The following is a 16231-nucleotide window of genomic DNA, read 5'->3' on the forward strand; positions in this document are numbered from 1 at the left end:
ATGACATCAAAACTGGATTCAAAAATAAGGTGGTACGTACAGCACCTGGTACTGTAGATTAACGTAAAGCTGCATACTATGTTTTCTATGTTTTTAAAATTTAAATAATTATATATAAAATTTAATGAAGTAATTTTAATATTTAAATATTATTTATATTTTAAACAAATTATATTATAATAAAATAATTAAATAAATTACTATATTTGCTAGTAGCGTCACCTGCTAACGTATCAATAAAGCATACGTTGTTTACTTTTGACAGACCCGTCAATGTCAGACTAAATATTAAATTACTAATAAAATTTAAATTTGATATTTCATCAATTGATAGTAAATTTAATTAAACAAAATAAATAAGATGTTTAAAAAAATTAATTATAGTTTTAAAGGAATGGAGAGTAATCGAACGCCAGTATAGAAGCTTATAGAGCGATATAGAAAGGTTTCAGGAAATTGTAAACATGATGAAGGCCAACATCTAAAAACAAACACGGTACCTAAAGAAGAAGATAGAAGCTTTGTTTTAATAAGACATTTAGCAGCCATAATTAATGTGATGTGATGTTACATAACCATATTTGAGCGGCTCTTATAGGAATCAACTATTAATTATATTTATCTACAGGTATTCCGTGCTTTAACGCACAAATATTATAACTAAGAATTATTATGCGGCTGATTTGTAAAATGCGATTATCTAGAAAATTGTTAAGTTTTGAGGTTATTAACAAGTACACCTTTTTAAGTCACATATGTGGCCTATGTGGCGCCCTCTACCAGCTACATTAAAGTATGCATCAGATTATAATTGCTTATACTCATAAGCCCCCACTTATAAATTTTTATACCTAATTGTGTACAAACATGAAAGTTATAGTGAAAAATAAAATTTTACATTTCGACTTTAACACTTTGTTGTTTTTAATATATTAACAGTTTATTAAAACAAGTAGGCTTAAATCGTAATATTTTAAAGTGTTGAATATACTGTTTCTTTTTGTAAAATTACTTAAGGACAATCCTGTGTAATCTACTTATATATAAAATTACCAATAATGATGGACGTTCAATATTAAGTAACCAATGAAAACTACACAAAGATTTGCCTAATAATCATCTACTTAAATATATTATAAAAGAAATTTTAAATATAACAACAGACTACTGCTATCCAAATGCTCTACTGCAACTAGTTTGTTCCTGGAAGTCTTGTGTTACACCAATCGTGCTGAAACCAATTGGCTTATTGTTTATTACTCCAACCATTACCAACAAGATAGAAGACTCAAAAGACTTTGTTAATCCTAACCTTGGATTAAACTAAGGAAAACTAATTTGGAGAAGTAACACATCGCGTTGCTAGAGAGATTAACCACTTTCTCCCAAGCCTCTATATTAGCAAGTACAATTATGCTAATTTTGATTACTAATAAAGGAAACATTAAAAATATACATGTTCTTGTTATCAGAGTTTCTTTATCTAAATTGGTAATTTAGTTATTCTCTTATATTGTATTACATGCATATATTCCACTTGCAATTAGTACAACCAAAAATTTAACCCTGTTTGTACAAGTTCGCAATACAAACTTTGGCTTTGGCTTTGGGAGTATAGCAGGGTAGTCTGCTATATCTAGGGCCTACGGTATACAAGGAAGGTAACATGGCCAGTGCTACGCTTCAACCGTCTATTATTACCCCTGGTTTTACCCAAGGTACTCATTTTTATTCAGGCTGAGTCGACCTGGGGCCTATAGACATTTTTAAAATGTCTAGATGTTCTTGCCGGCGGTGGGATTCGAACCCCGGACCACCGGCTTGCGAGTCAAGCATCTTACCGCTTGCGCTACGCAGGCCCTTTTAATATATTAACAGTTTATTAAAACAAGTAGGCTTAAATCGTAATATTTTAAAGTGTTGAATATACTGTTTCTTTTTGTAAAATTACTTAAGGACAATCCTGTGTAATCTACTTGTATATAAAATTACCAATAATGATGGACGTTCCATATTAAGTAACCAATGAAAACTACACAAAGATTTGCCTAATAATCATCTACTTAAATATATTATAAAAGAAATTTCAAATATAACAACAGACTACTGCTATCCAAATGCTCTAATGCAACTAGTTTTTTCCTGAAAGTCTTGTATTACACCAATCGTGCTGAAACCAATTGGCTTATTGTTTATTACTCCAACCATTACCAACAAGATAGAAGACTCAAAAGACTTTGTTAATCCTAACCTTAGATTAAACTAAGGAAAACTCATTTGGAGAAGTAACACATCGCGTTGCTAGAGAGATTAACCACTTTCTCCCAAGCCTTCATATTAGCAAGTACAATTATGCTAATTTTGATTACTAATAAAGGAAACATTAAAAATATACATGTTCTTGTTATCAGAATTTCTTTATCTAAATTGGTAATTTAGTTATTCTCATATATTGTATTACATGCATATATTCCACTTGCAATTAGTACAACCAAAAATTTAACCCTGTTTGTACAAGTTCGCAATACAAACTAAGTTCAAAGAGCACGATCTCTTTGAATGAAACCCCTAATTGCCACCATTGGTGTTACCTTACACGATAAGTTAGCAGTTTAGGAAAATCTTGTTTTCTAATCTAAAATACTATTAGGTTACTAAATTCTTGCAAATACTTTATAAATCATTGGAAAGATAAAATATACGTCTCAAATACCTGTACTGCGCGGCATAAGTTAGGGATATTTTTCAATAAACTATAAGCAACTTATAAATTTAATGATTATTATTTTTTTAATTAAACATATATTATATTAAAGTTGTTTACAAAAAATATTATTCCCTGTAAAAAGTATATAAAAAAAATAATTATCCGTAAAAAATAAAATTTTGCATTATTAGACCTTGTGCCCTAATAATTTGTATATGAACTATTGACATCAAAATTGTGGCATGACTTCCACGCGGCATACTATCTAATAAATTATCAAGAGACTCTTGAGCAATTTCTTCCCATAAGCTGGGTAATAGTTCTCGAATTTGCTGAAGGGTTTGCGGAGGGGGAACGTGATCTGTAAGCCTCCTTGAAAAATTGAAATCTCTACTTTCTTCAATAACTGCAGATCTATGTAGTCGAGCATTATCGTCGAGAAAAAAAAATTGGTTCTTAATGGCTGCATAAAAATTAACAATAATATGTTCAATAATCTCACGTCAGTAGATCTCACCATTTTGACATAAATTCATTATATTTAACTAAACTGCAATAAATGCTTAAAACAATGTTTCATTGAAAGTTTTCTTCAGTTTGCGGAAATTACCAAAAGATGGCAATCACAGTTCTGTTAATTTCGTTATGCGTAAGATGGCGTAAGAATGTATTTTGCTTACTTAGGTACGCATAAGCAAAAAAGCGTTTAATAAATTCAAACGACAGAAAAATGAACAAAAGTCTTTAGAATTCAAACGACTACGAGCTATAGCCAGATATACTATCAAAAGAGCAAAGCGCGAATCTTGGATAACATACGTTTCAACAATTGACAGTTCTACTCCAATGACAACTGTATGGAAAAAAGTAAAAAGAATATCTGGTACAAAATCACACAAGTCGATAAATCTGTTAGAGCAAAATAATGTAATATATAAATATAAAGGAAATATCAAATATACTGGCATTAGGTTATGAAAAAAACTCAAGCAATGCATACTATTCACCAAATTTCTTAAAGAACAAAATAAATGAAGAAAATCTACCATAGACTATGCAGATCAAAATAACAGCAAAATAAACTTTCCAATATCGATGGATGAATTAGAAACGGTAATGAAAAACTGTAAGAACGCGTGCCCTGGGCCAGATAATATACCCACTATTTTTCTAAAAAACCTCACCTACCCATCTAAAGAATACTTACTCAGCATGTTCAACCTAATTTTCTCGAAAAATGTATTTCCAGAATCCTGGAGAAATTCAATAATAATTCCTATTCCTAAACAAAGTAAATCAAAATCAGATTCCGAAACATATAGGCCAATATCTCTTACTTGTAGGATATGCAAAATGCTAGAGAAAATAGCAAATAACAGACTTATATGGTATCTGGAATCAAAGAAACTAATTATACCAGAACAAAGTGACTTCCAAAAACGTCGTTCTACTGTAGACAACCTTATTGATGTAGAATCGGAAATATATGAGGCATGAAAATAAGGCCCAATGCAGTGCAAGAAATGACAAATCCGAGAAAAATAAATACCTCTGTGGATAATCATAGCAGAACTCAACCATTTGTCTATCAAAGCAAGCGCTCCAATTCAATTTTTAAATTGGGATATATAATAAATTGTAGAATAAGGTAATTATTGTAAGTGATTTACAACGATATTTAAAAAGCAGTTTTTTAAATATTGCAAATTTTCTGAATATTAAAAGATAAATATAAAAAAATAATATAAATATAATAAATATTTTTACCAAAGCAAGTTATTTTTTTATTCTTATTGCAAAGCAAGCTGAGGCTAGTTTTTTCCTTAAGGAGTCAGTATGCAAGGACCATTTAAGATCGCTGTCGATAAGAATACCCAGAAATTTCACGGAATTAAAGATACTGATTTGGCTATCATTCAAAAGCAAGGGTTGAATGACTCCTTTATAAGATAATGCTACTGTCTTATCCATGTTAAAGCTAAGTAAGTTGGAGTCTGACCAAGCCTTGATTATAAGCAAATCAGCGGTTATAATTGAATGAAGCGTTGAAATATTAGAGCTGCTCCAAGTAATACTGGTATCATCAGCAAATAGAAAAATTTTCCCTTTAATTTTAAAGTAAGTGATGTCATTAATATATATACATCGGTTTAGAACGTCTTTCGACGTTGTCCGATACCTAAACACCATCTCTTCCTATCTTCGCAGTCGTTTGTTGTTAAATTTCTTTTGCTCATGGACTTGTTTACGCCATGTTGCCATTCTAATCTGGGTCTTCCTCTTTTCCGTCGACCTATCGCTTGCCATTCTATTACTGTGATGTCATTTATGAAAAGTAAAAAAAGAATGGGACCTAATACTGAACCTTGCGGTACTCCACACTCAATGTCTTTACAACTAGAGTCGGTGTCTTTTATTCTAACCAATTGTTTCCTACCTACCAAGTAAGTTTTAAACCAATTCAAAGACACACCCCGAATTCCATAGAAAGTTAATTTTTTTAATAGAATGTCGTGATTTACGCAGTCAAAGGCTTTGGAATAGTCGCAGAAAACGGTGGCGGAGGAGAGGTTACTATTTAGTGATAGATATACCTCATGTAACACAGAAAACATGGCATCACTAGTACATTTATTAGACAAAAAGCCGAACTGATTTTGCGATAAAATGTTATGTTTAAGGAGAAAGGGCATATCAGATACAGATATTGTGAAATTTATTAAAGTACAAAGGCTAGGATGAGTTTATCAAACCTAGAGGTTTGAAGAGGTAGAAAAGACCGCGTACAATATCGATTCATGATGTAGAAGAAGAACTTAAGATTCTAAGGGGCAGAAGACTGAGAAAAGTGGCTAGTAATCGACAGGAGTAGCGACTTCTCTGTGAGCAGACCAAGATCCACAAAGATTTGTCGTGCTAATTGTGATGAATATATTTTAAAACATTATGAGACATCTATTTAACTACTTCTTTTAATCTGGAAAATTCCGACACTTCTTGTACATTTTCATACAGTAGTAAGCGATTAGCCGACACATAAAAACTTATATCTCCTACATAATCTACTTTAATATTAAAGTTGGAATATTAATTATTTCAAATCTTTTACGCATTAAAAAATTAAATTTTTTAAGCTAATGAAAAGGAAGAGAACTATCAATTTTAAAAACTCTGGTTATTGCACAATCAAAAATTTCTAGAAAGTTTCACTATGTATAAATATTAAAGAACAAAATTTCCCATATTTCCTAAAGGTAGAGAATCTCATTCGTAGTTGATTATTAAAAACTTAATGAGTGATACGCTGCAACAAGTTTTCGCTGACAAAATCAAGCAAAAAAATCTGTATATTAGTCTGCCCACATTTAACACCTTTTTCGAGAAAGATATCATTCGGAAACTCCCCCAAAGTGGGGGAAAATACGAAAGGGGTCTTTTCTGTCTATAAAAGTGGGAATCTGGGCGCAGTGCACCTATTTGGCGGGGTGACTTCAATTCGAATATTCGGAATTGTGCGTTCTGCGCTCTGGTCTCTGATTTAAATACATGCACGTTGTTTGAGATTCTCTAGTTCGGGAAAGTGCGCGCAACGCAACTTCCAACTTCAAAGTTTAAATTCCACCCGACAAAGTTGCAGCGTTCAAAGGTAAGAATTTTGTTTCTTCTTCTAAAAAACTTTTTGTTTCACAGAAATATTGCCGAATTTTTTGTGTACCGTTCTTTAAGTTTAAGTTCTTTTACAGCTAGAAATTCTCAATAAAATCGCATCTTTATACGAACAATTTTGAAATATTGATATTGGTGAACATATTTTTTAAGATCTTTTAAATAATAATGCCTATTTATCCAAAAGATTGTTATATCTTTGTAGGTAAAAAGTAAGATTACAGTTAAAAAATATTTATTATATTTATATTATTTTTTTATATTTATCTTATAATATTCAGAAAATTTGCAATATTTAAAAAACTGCTTTTTAAATTTCGTTGTAAATCACTTACAATAATTACCTTATTCTACAATTTTTTATAAATCCCAATTTAAAAATTGAATTGGAGCGCTTGCTTTGATAAACAAATGGTTGAGTTCTGCTATGATTATCAACAGAGGTATTTATTTTCTCGGGTTTGTCATTTCTTGCACTGCATTGGGCCTTATTTTCATGCCTCATGTATTTCCGATTCTACATCAATAAGGTTGTCTACAGTAGAACGACGTTTTTGGAAGCCACTTTGTTCTGGTATAATTAGTTTCTTTGATTCCAGATACCATATGAGTCTGTTATTTATTATTTTCTCTAGCATTTTGCATATCCTACAAGTAAGAGATATTGGCCTATATGTTTCGGAATCTGATTTTGATTTACTTTGTTTATTAATAGGAATTATTATTGAATTTCTCCAGGATTCTGGAAATACATTTTTCGAGAAAATTAGGTTGAACATGCTGAGTAAGTATTCTTTAGATGGGTAGGTGAGGTTTTTTAGAAAAATAGTGGGTATATTATCTGGCCCAGGGCACGCGTTCTTACAGTTTTTAATTACCGTTTCTAATTCATCCATCGATATTGGAAAGTTTATTTCGCTGTTATTTTGATCTTCATAGTCTATGGTAGATTTTTCTTCATTTATTTTGTTCTTTAAGAAATTTGGTGAATAGTATGCATCGCTTGAGTTTTTTTCATAACCTAATGCCAGTATATTTGATATTTCCTTTTGAGATTTATATATTACATTATTTTGCTCTAACAGATTTATCGACTTGTGTGATTTTGTACCAGATATTCTTTTTACTTTTTTCCATACAGTTGTCATTGGAGTAGAACTGTCAATTGTTGCAACGTATGTTATCCAAGATTCGTGCTTTGCTTTTTTGATAGTATATCTGGCTATAGCTCGTAGTCGTTTGAATTCTAAAGACTTTTGTTCATTTTTCTGTCGTTTGAATTTATTAAACGCTTTTTTGGATTGTTGAATTGCTTGTTTGCATTCTTGGTTCCACCAAGAAACTGGATGGAATTTACTGGAGAAGGTAATTTTTCCAATATTTTTATCTGCTGAATCTATTATCAGTTTTGTAATAAAGTCTACTTCTTCATTCACATTACTGTTTTGGTTTATGACATGGAAGTTGAATTTGATGTGGTTTTGAAATTTCGCAGTCAGCATTTTTCAAGTTCCATTTTACTTCAGGTATAGCTGTAGATGATTCTTCGTTATGGATTATAATAGGGTAGTGATCACTATCGTATGGCTCCAGTAATACATCCCATGAAAGCATATGAGTTATTGATGGTTCGCATATAGACAAGTCAATAGCAGAACCTTCATCTGATCTAATGTCGAAACGGGTGTCTTGTCCATCATTAAGTAGATTTAGGTTAAATTTTTCCAGAAGGGATTCTATCTTTCTACCGAGACTCGTTAATTTTTTTGAACCCCATAAAGGGTTATGTGCGTTGAAGTCTCCGACAATTAGTCGTGGAATAGGTATTTGATCTAAAAGGTCCGATATTTCGTTAGGGTTGAGTTCTTGGTTGGGGGGAATGTATATGATGCATACGGAAAAGGTATGCGTCTTTGATTCTGACTGCAATTGCCTCGAGGTTTGTTTTTAATGGTATTTATATACTATCAATGTCGTTCTTTATGTATATCGCTACTCCTCCGCTGGCTATTTTAGCATGTTGTCGATTTTTAAAGAAACAATTAAAGTTTTTTAGTTTATGTACAGTGTTGCTTTTAAAATTAGTTTCTTGTAAACACAGAATCATTGGTCTGTATTTTGAGATTAATATTTGCAACATTTCTAAATGGGTGTAATACCCATTTAGATTCCATTGACTTAAACTGCTGAATACTATTAGTATTTTAGTATGTGTCTACAGAGGTATCGCTGTCTGCCTCGATATGGAAGTTTGGATCAATTTGTCGAAGAATTTTATTTCTAATTCGGGTGCATCTACTTTTAATTTTTCTGTCATTTAGTTTAGAGTAAATTTTTGTCAGTAGATCTGTGACTTCAGAAATTTCATTGGTATATATTTTTGCGATACTTAGTGGGTCCGAAGATTCTATACAGTTTTCGAAGAAATCTATTAGTTGTTCATAGTTTAAGGGATAATCGGAATTTTGGTCGTTAAATAATTCTTCTGTTGGTTTCAGCATTTCCTCTAGCGTCTTTGTTGGTTTCTTTTCTTGGTTTAATTTAGTCTTTTTCTCTTTGTTTTTTGGTAATTCAAAGAGGTGTTCTGAAGAAGAAGTTGGGGACGGTGTAGAACGCTCAGAAACTGTGCGTTTTTGTGGTACTGGATCTGTTTCTATTTGATAAGTTAGGAGTTTTGTACTTGGTGTTTTATGTTGCACAGTTTGTTCCTTCAGTTGGGTTTGATTTTGTTAGATGGTACTAGTTACTTTTTTAGTCACCTGATTGGTACTATTATCAATAGGTTTCTGACCGACTTCTATATTGTGAGGTATAGAAGTTGTGTCGCCTGATACAGATACCTTTGCTGGACAGTCTTTTGCTAAGTGCTGTTTGTTGTGATGTTTCCTCATGAGCAATAACAAAAGAATCGGGTAAGGTATGGTTGGTTAAAGGGGATATGTAGGTTTGCCGCCTGAAGCTTAATATATGCTAAAATTCAAAACTTGAAGTCCCTATCCGTAGAAGTGATAGGGGTGACAAAAGTTTGACACCAAGTGCTTGCAATTCAGATTCCAAGATTAAGTGTGGAATGGACGGACATACGTTAGAAAGTACTAGTCGTTGGCTGGGAGTGATTAGTCGACGTGCTTGCAAGAATTGTTGATTAATGTTGATTTTTCCGTGGTTGGTAATAAAATCATCGACCAATTTTTCATTTGCTAAGTAAATGCATAGTCTGTTGTTGGATAGCCTTGAACAGAAAATAATGTTGATTGGTCGAATTATTAGGCTTAAAATGTGAAGGTAATCTTCAATTTTATTGTTGTCTACTGCATCAAATACGATTGCTTGATTTCTTGACGGAAAAACACCAGTAGTTGGTTGTCTGGTAACGGAAGAGTAACTTTTAGGTTGCACAGGTTGTTGGTCTGGTACAGAAATAGGTTGAGGTGACGTAGATGATGTTGCCATGATGTAAAAATTAATATTTTGTTTGCCAAAATATTAATTATTTGGAGTCATAAAATACTGGCCTATTTATATAGTTGTCGATATTATTTGAAATAAATGTACCTTACCAATGTTTATCATTAACATAAAATACTTTCACAAAACGCGTTTTTAACAAGACCTAAAATACCTTAGACGCATTAATACAAATGAAGTTAATTTTTTTATTAAAAATTTCGGCATTTTACACGAATTTTAAAAGAAATTCAATGTCGTACGATATTTATAACCCTAGTTAGGAGATTTTTTGTATTTCTCAATTTTACTATTGCAAAAACCGAATTCATAAATTCAAAATAAAATTCGCAATATCTCTGGTTTTTATAAACGAAAATGATGTTTTTTTTTAAATTTTGGTCACCTCGTTGCATTGGTTATAAAAATTCAATTAGTTAATTTGTGAGTTGTTTATTTAACTGAGTTCTTTAAAAAAAAATAAAAATAAAAAATTATTTTGCAAACTTTTACTTTTTTCTTATTATTAGTAATAGAAAAGGTAATAAAAGGATAGGTAACTAAAATATTTATGTATTATAGATATAAACAATATACTTTAAAAATAAATTTTACGAAAAAATTTTTATTTCAAAATCAAATCCATCCGCAATAATTTTTCTTGAATAAGGCTCATTATTTTTAAAATTACTTTTTTTGGCTGTAAAACATTACAAATATATTCTAAATAAATTAATTGTTATAAAATTTGTCTAATAAAAAATAAAAATAGTAAAATTAAGTATGTAAATTGTTTTATGTTATTATATATCTACAGATTAATTACTATTTAAATGGAAATAAGCCACAATTAAAGGTTAAAATACGTTTATTGACGTTTCAATTTGCACTTCGGAAATCGTTCTCAAAATACAAACATTAGTAAATTAAACAAATTTTGTTTTTTGTTAATTAGTGAAAAATTCTTCTAATAATTTAATTTTATCTGACTCGTCTATATATAGATGAGTCAGATAAAATTAAATTATTTTATACAGAAATTATACAGACTTGATGATATTCATTGCGTTTTCCGTTCTTCGTAATATATAATTTGTTTGTTTTTTCCAATTTAATTTCTACGTCTAAGAGTCTAAGAATACGCCAAGAAATTTTATTGAAGTTTTATAATGAATTTTAAAATTATCAAATTGTAGGTAGTTTGAAGGAGAATATCGTTTTTCGGTAAAAATAAAAATGGTTGATTTACCCTCCGAGATTGTTAAATTCTTATCCGTTGCCTATTTTTTTATAGGGTAAGTCCGGTAAAGACGGGCCACTTTTTTTCTCACTTTGATTACTTGAAAAATTGACTAGTGTATGATACGATTTTTGGAAAAGAATACTTATTATAGTTTATATATTTATTATGCAAAATAAAAAACATGTAATTTGAGGAATATAAAAATTATAGAAATCAACATAAATACTTCTTATTGGCCCATCTATACCAATACGTAGGTACAGATGGGCCATTCCTATTGGTAGAGTTGGGCTAATTTGAAACACGTAAAATAATGATGTTAACCTATTTCTTTTTACTAGCAATTTTTCCACATGAATCACAAACATTTTCAAATTTTGTACAGTTGTCATGACACCAGTGTTTGCATATCAAACATTGAACCCAGTCTTTTTTTCTGGATGTTTTGCTGTAATCTTCACCACAACCAATGCACTCATTTTCATTAAATTCGTCTTCGTCTTCGCTGTCATCTAAAACTGGCACATCTGCATTCATATCATCATCAGACGAATCTAACTCATACTTTTTATATTGACGCCTTTTGTTTTGCTGCTTTGGAACTGTCTTCTTTTTTGATTCTTGTTTCTTTATATTCTTTTCTTGAATTTTGTCTGCAGACTTAAGAATTTCCGCCACTCTTTTTGCTCAGCCCCTTACATTCTTTTTTGCAGCATCAATTTTGGGTACAGGCGATAACGTGTCCAATACTTTTTCAGGTGTTACACTTGAGTCTTCAACATTAGAAGTACCAGCTGCAGTTTCTTCATCAACGACTAGAGTAATGCCTGTAAGTGAAGGACCTGGTTCATCTAAAATATTTAGATCAATTTCTGTATTACTTTGTTCTTCTACTATAGCTGAGGAGCTCTCATTTGTGGACAAAAAAGCGTGCTCTGGAATTTTATCGGGATCAAACGGTACAATTCCTGTGGCAACAAATCCAGATGTTCCATTTTTCACCATTGCTGAGATTTTCCACGCATTTGCTAACAACTCACCAAACTGGTAACGTGTAATTTTTATTGTTGGGTTATTTCTGATATAGTTTTGACATCTCGAGTAAAAATTAGCCTTTAAAGATTTGAAAACAGCTCGGTCCAATGGCTGCAGAAAATGCGTGGTATGACTATGTAAGCACAACATTATAATTTCGTTGTTTTCGGCGCATTCTAATACTTCCACTGCTGCTGTATGGGACGTATGTCCATCTAATATCAGCAAAATTTTGCCTTGATGCTTTCGAGGAATAAATAGATTTTTTAGCCAATTTAGCATTTACGTAGGCCGATTTTTCGGACAATACAAACATTGTTCCAGGTGGCATTCCATCCGCGTATTCTTCTTTTCTATTTTTTTCTTTAAAAATAGAATACGGAGGTAAAAATACGCCCTCCCCGTTGCAGTAGCTTATCACAGAAATTGTTTCTCCTTTCTCTCCTGATGTAATAACAGGGACATTCTTGGATCCTTTAGACGCGAGTACATGTCCAGGCCTGTTATTTAACTGCAAACCTGTCTCGTCTACGTTGAAAATATGCCCCGGCTTATTTATTAGTTGACTATTGGTTAAAATACTTAGCAGCAGATCGAAGTACTGTTTAACTACCTCGTGGTTTAATCCTTTTGCCCTGTCCAAAGAAATTCCTTCACCTTTTCGCACTTATATGTCTGGATGGCGCCATAAAAAAGACTGCAACAAGTCAAAACCAGCTTTATTGTGGTTTCTATTGAATTTGTGGCTTACATTAAATTTTTCTGCTAACTCAAACGCCACAGTTCGTATATGGTCACGAGTGGGTGCAAAATCATACTTTTGCAATTTCTTAATATGCAGCACTAATTTCATCTCGATCTCATCCCCAAGAGTTGAAGAAGGTCCAAGACGATTGTGTTTTTTTAGATCATTATTTTTCATTCTTCTCTGTATGCTACTTCGAGGTATGCCATAAGTTAATGCAGCTCGATTTAGTCCCATGCGATTTTCTCTGATAGCTGCAACCGCATTTTGTAGTGCTTCTTCGCTCCATTTACCTCTTTCAACTGTAGATTTCCGCTTTTAATATGAAGGCATATTGTAACCTGTAACAATATAGAAATTAATTAATAATACTTATTATTAAAAAAAATTGTTGAATAATACAAATCCAATACTTATTATTAGCCCATCTATACCGATACACTGTGGCCCGTCTATCCCAAAGGTTCGGTAGAGACGGGCCACGCCATCGAACACACAGTTTAAATTTTATAAGGGTATTTTAGGTTAAGTTCAGTTGTTTAATCTCAATATAACAGTTGAATACATAAATAATAAAAAAAAACTTACCTTTTGTCAAAACTTACACAACTTGAAAATTCACCAAGGAAAAATTTCACCAACCACATATAATTAAGTAAAAAAAATCTCCGTTGTTTATGCATACACGTCGCAATGACCACGTTCACAGGGTCTGTCGTTGACTAAATGTTATAAATCAACGTTGTCGTACTGCACAATAAACAGAGGATCTACAATATGAAGAATGGCCCTTCTATACCCATGGCCCATCTCTCCCGGACTTACCCTAATATTCAATTCTGATTTAAGGTACTCATTATGTTTATCTATTGACTTATTTTCTACATAGATTGCAACATCATCAACATACTGTAAGATTTTTATATGTTAAGGAAGTGTATTTTATAAGTCAACAGTATACAGAATACATAATAGAGGACTTAAGATGCTACCTTGTGTGGTAGTCCCAAAGATATGTACCGTGTTTTAGATTTATCTCCATTTAATCTAACGTGGACTGATCGATTAATATACAAATTAATGATATTCCATATTACATTTTCAGGTATTCTTATTTCCAACATTTTCGCATATAGAATGTGGAGAATAACATTGTCATAAGCCCCTTTTATATCTAAAAACAAAGCACTAACTGCTTTCATATAAGTCAAGGAACTATAAATGTCTATAAATAAGTGACTAAGGTTTTCTTGTGTGGATTTACCTTTTCTAAAACTAAACTGAGTTTTTGGTAATAGGTCGTTTTTTTAACAAAAATTTCAAACGGTTTTTAATAAGTGTCTCATATGTTTTAAGTATACATGAAGCCAGTCCTATTGGACGGTAAGAATCCCAATTATTTAACGATTTTCCTGGGTTTAAGATTGGGAAAATAGTGTAAACCTGCCAATCATCAGGAATCTTTATGCGGCGTGACCAAATTTCATTGGTGCTGAATTTGAATTTTTCTTTAACGAAAAGTAAAGTTCAGTGTCAGAAAATGGTTTGATTAATAAACGAATTTGTTCTGGATAGTCGTATTGAGCATTCATTTATAGATCAGGAGTTACTGATTCTGCAGACAGTGGAGTGATATTTTGGTGAAACTTTTTTATCCATGAAGCTTCCGACAGCATTATAGGGACTTTGTTCTTAATTTTTCTGTTTTAGTCGAATAACTTTTGACCATACATTTTTAATACGGACCGACCTATTTAAGAGCCTGACATAATTTCTTCAGCTATTTTTTTTAGCTTGTTTATTGATCTTTTTGACGTGAGCATTATCTTGTTTATACTTAAGTAGGTTTTCTTGGTTTGGATTATCTTTGAATATACAAAAACTTTCCCGTCTTCGTCTGACTGCTTCCTCACATTCTAAATCCCACCAGTATTTTCCTCTGGGAGTTGGTTTTTTTATTTTAAATTTGGGGCTCCAGTAGGATGCAGTTGTATTTATATTGTGCAAAAATTTTTCATATAAATTTATATCTTCGGATTGAGAGAAGATATCTTCCGAAAATTGTTCATTTAATTTCCAGTCGGCTTCTTTAAATTCCACATTTGTGAATACGGGTTATATATATATATATATATATATATATATATATATATATATATATATATATATATATATATACATGGACGTATAAATATTTCATGGACGTTAAATTTATACGTCCATGCTCACATCGCAATTTTACCGGCAAACAAATCTTCTCACTGCTCTTAATAATATTCTCAAGAACTTTATTGTAAACAAATACTTAGTTTGTTTTTGCTTTTGAAATTAAAACGTAGTTCTTATAAGTGTTAATGAAAACTTATAAAATATACAAAGAAACGGCTTAAAGCAAAGCAATTTCAGAGAAATTATAAGACGTACAAATAAACTATTATCTCTCTGTTCGGAGTTAAAATGTTTATTCTAAACCAATAACGCTAAAGCGTTCTTATTCGGATATTTTGAGGTACTGATAAAGAACATTTCTTTAAAATTTATAAGCAGACGACGTCTTATACAGGGTGAAACAAAAGTAAGTGGATTAGGAGAATTCGATTCTATAGATTTTTGAACCGTTACATTCTTTGTAAAGTTCTCTTTCTATTCCGGGTGTGGACCAGTATCAAGGCAGTGCGAATTTTATTTACACAGCTGCAGAATAGTTCAGTAGATGTTACTCTAAACCACCTGCGCAAATTTGCAAGCTAAAAAATTCATCTTCTCCCTAGACCTCTCGTGATTTTAATATTTTCCTGAAGTATAACCTAAAGTAGGTGACGTTTTTCTTCGATTCGCATAATATGAACAAAATATTGTGTTTCTTGACATTTTACTGATATCAGCAGGTCACGTTAACAATTTATTATTTTAAGTACTGCTTCGTTAGTCCATGGAATTTTGAGAATTCGCTGCTATATCCACATCGCGAATGCCTGTATTCTTTTTTCCATGGCTTTCGAAATCGTCCATGCTCCTCGACTCCGTATAATAGAAAAGTAAATAAAACATAAAATTAGTTGTTTTTAAGTTGTAAGCTTAGATATCTCTGCTACATAGTAAATTCTTAATTTTTACAATTACGGTTGTAGCTCGTTCGATTGGACAGAATTTTATTTCCTGAGAGTGATGTCATTATTTGTTTAATATACATCAAGTATATGTATTACAACGAGACCCTCGTTGTAGTACCTGATTATTTGCTCATGTACCGTGTGTTTGTTCTTCATCTTACGTATAACCATATATTTCATCTTTTTAATTTTCAATTTTATTTAGTATTGTTTACTAATTATTAAGACTGTTATGACTGTTATCGATAAGGAATTGTTAACCTGTTAGGCTATTC

General features: G+C 31.6%; 1 protein-coding gene across 2 annotated transcripts in view; it reads left to right on the top strand.

Annotated features, from left to right (window-relative positions):
- Positions 1-6192: 6192 nt before the first annotated feature.
- Positions 6193-16231, top strand: part of Mip (Myoinhibiting peptide precursor) — a 377421-nt gene continuing 367382 nt past the window's right edge. For both annotated transcript variants that reach the window (XM_072540715.1, XM_072540717.1), the window contains exon 1: positions 6193-6353. The gene's annotated coding sequence lies outside the window, so the exon portion shown is untranslated. The remainder of the gene's footprint in view (positions 6354-16231) is intronic.

Source organism: Diabrotica undecimpunctata, chromosome 8 (genome assembly GCF_040954645.1).
Source record: "Diabrotica undecimpunctata isolate CICGRU chromosome 8, icDiaUnde3, whole genome shotgun sequence".
Lineage (NCBI taxonomy): Eukaryota > Metazoa > Arthropoda > Insecta > Coleoptera > Chrysomelidae > Diabrotica > Diabrotica undecimpunctata.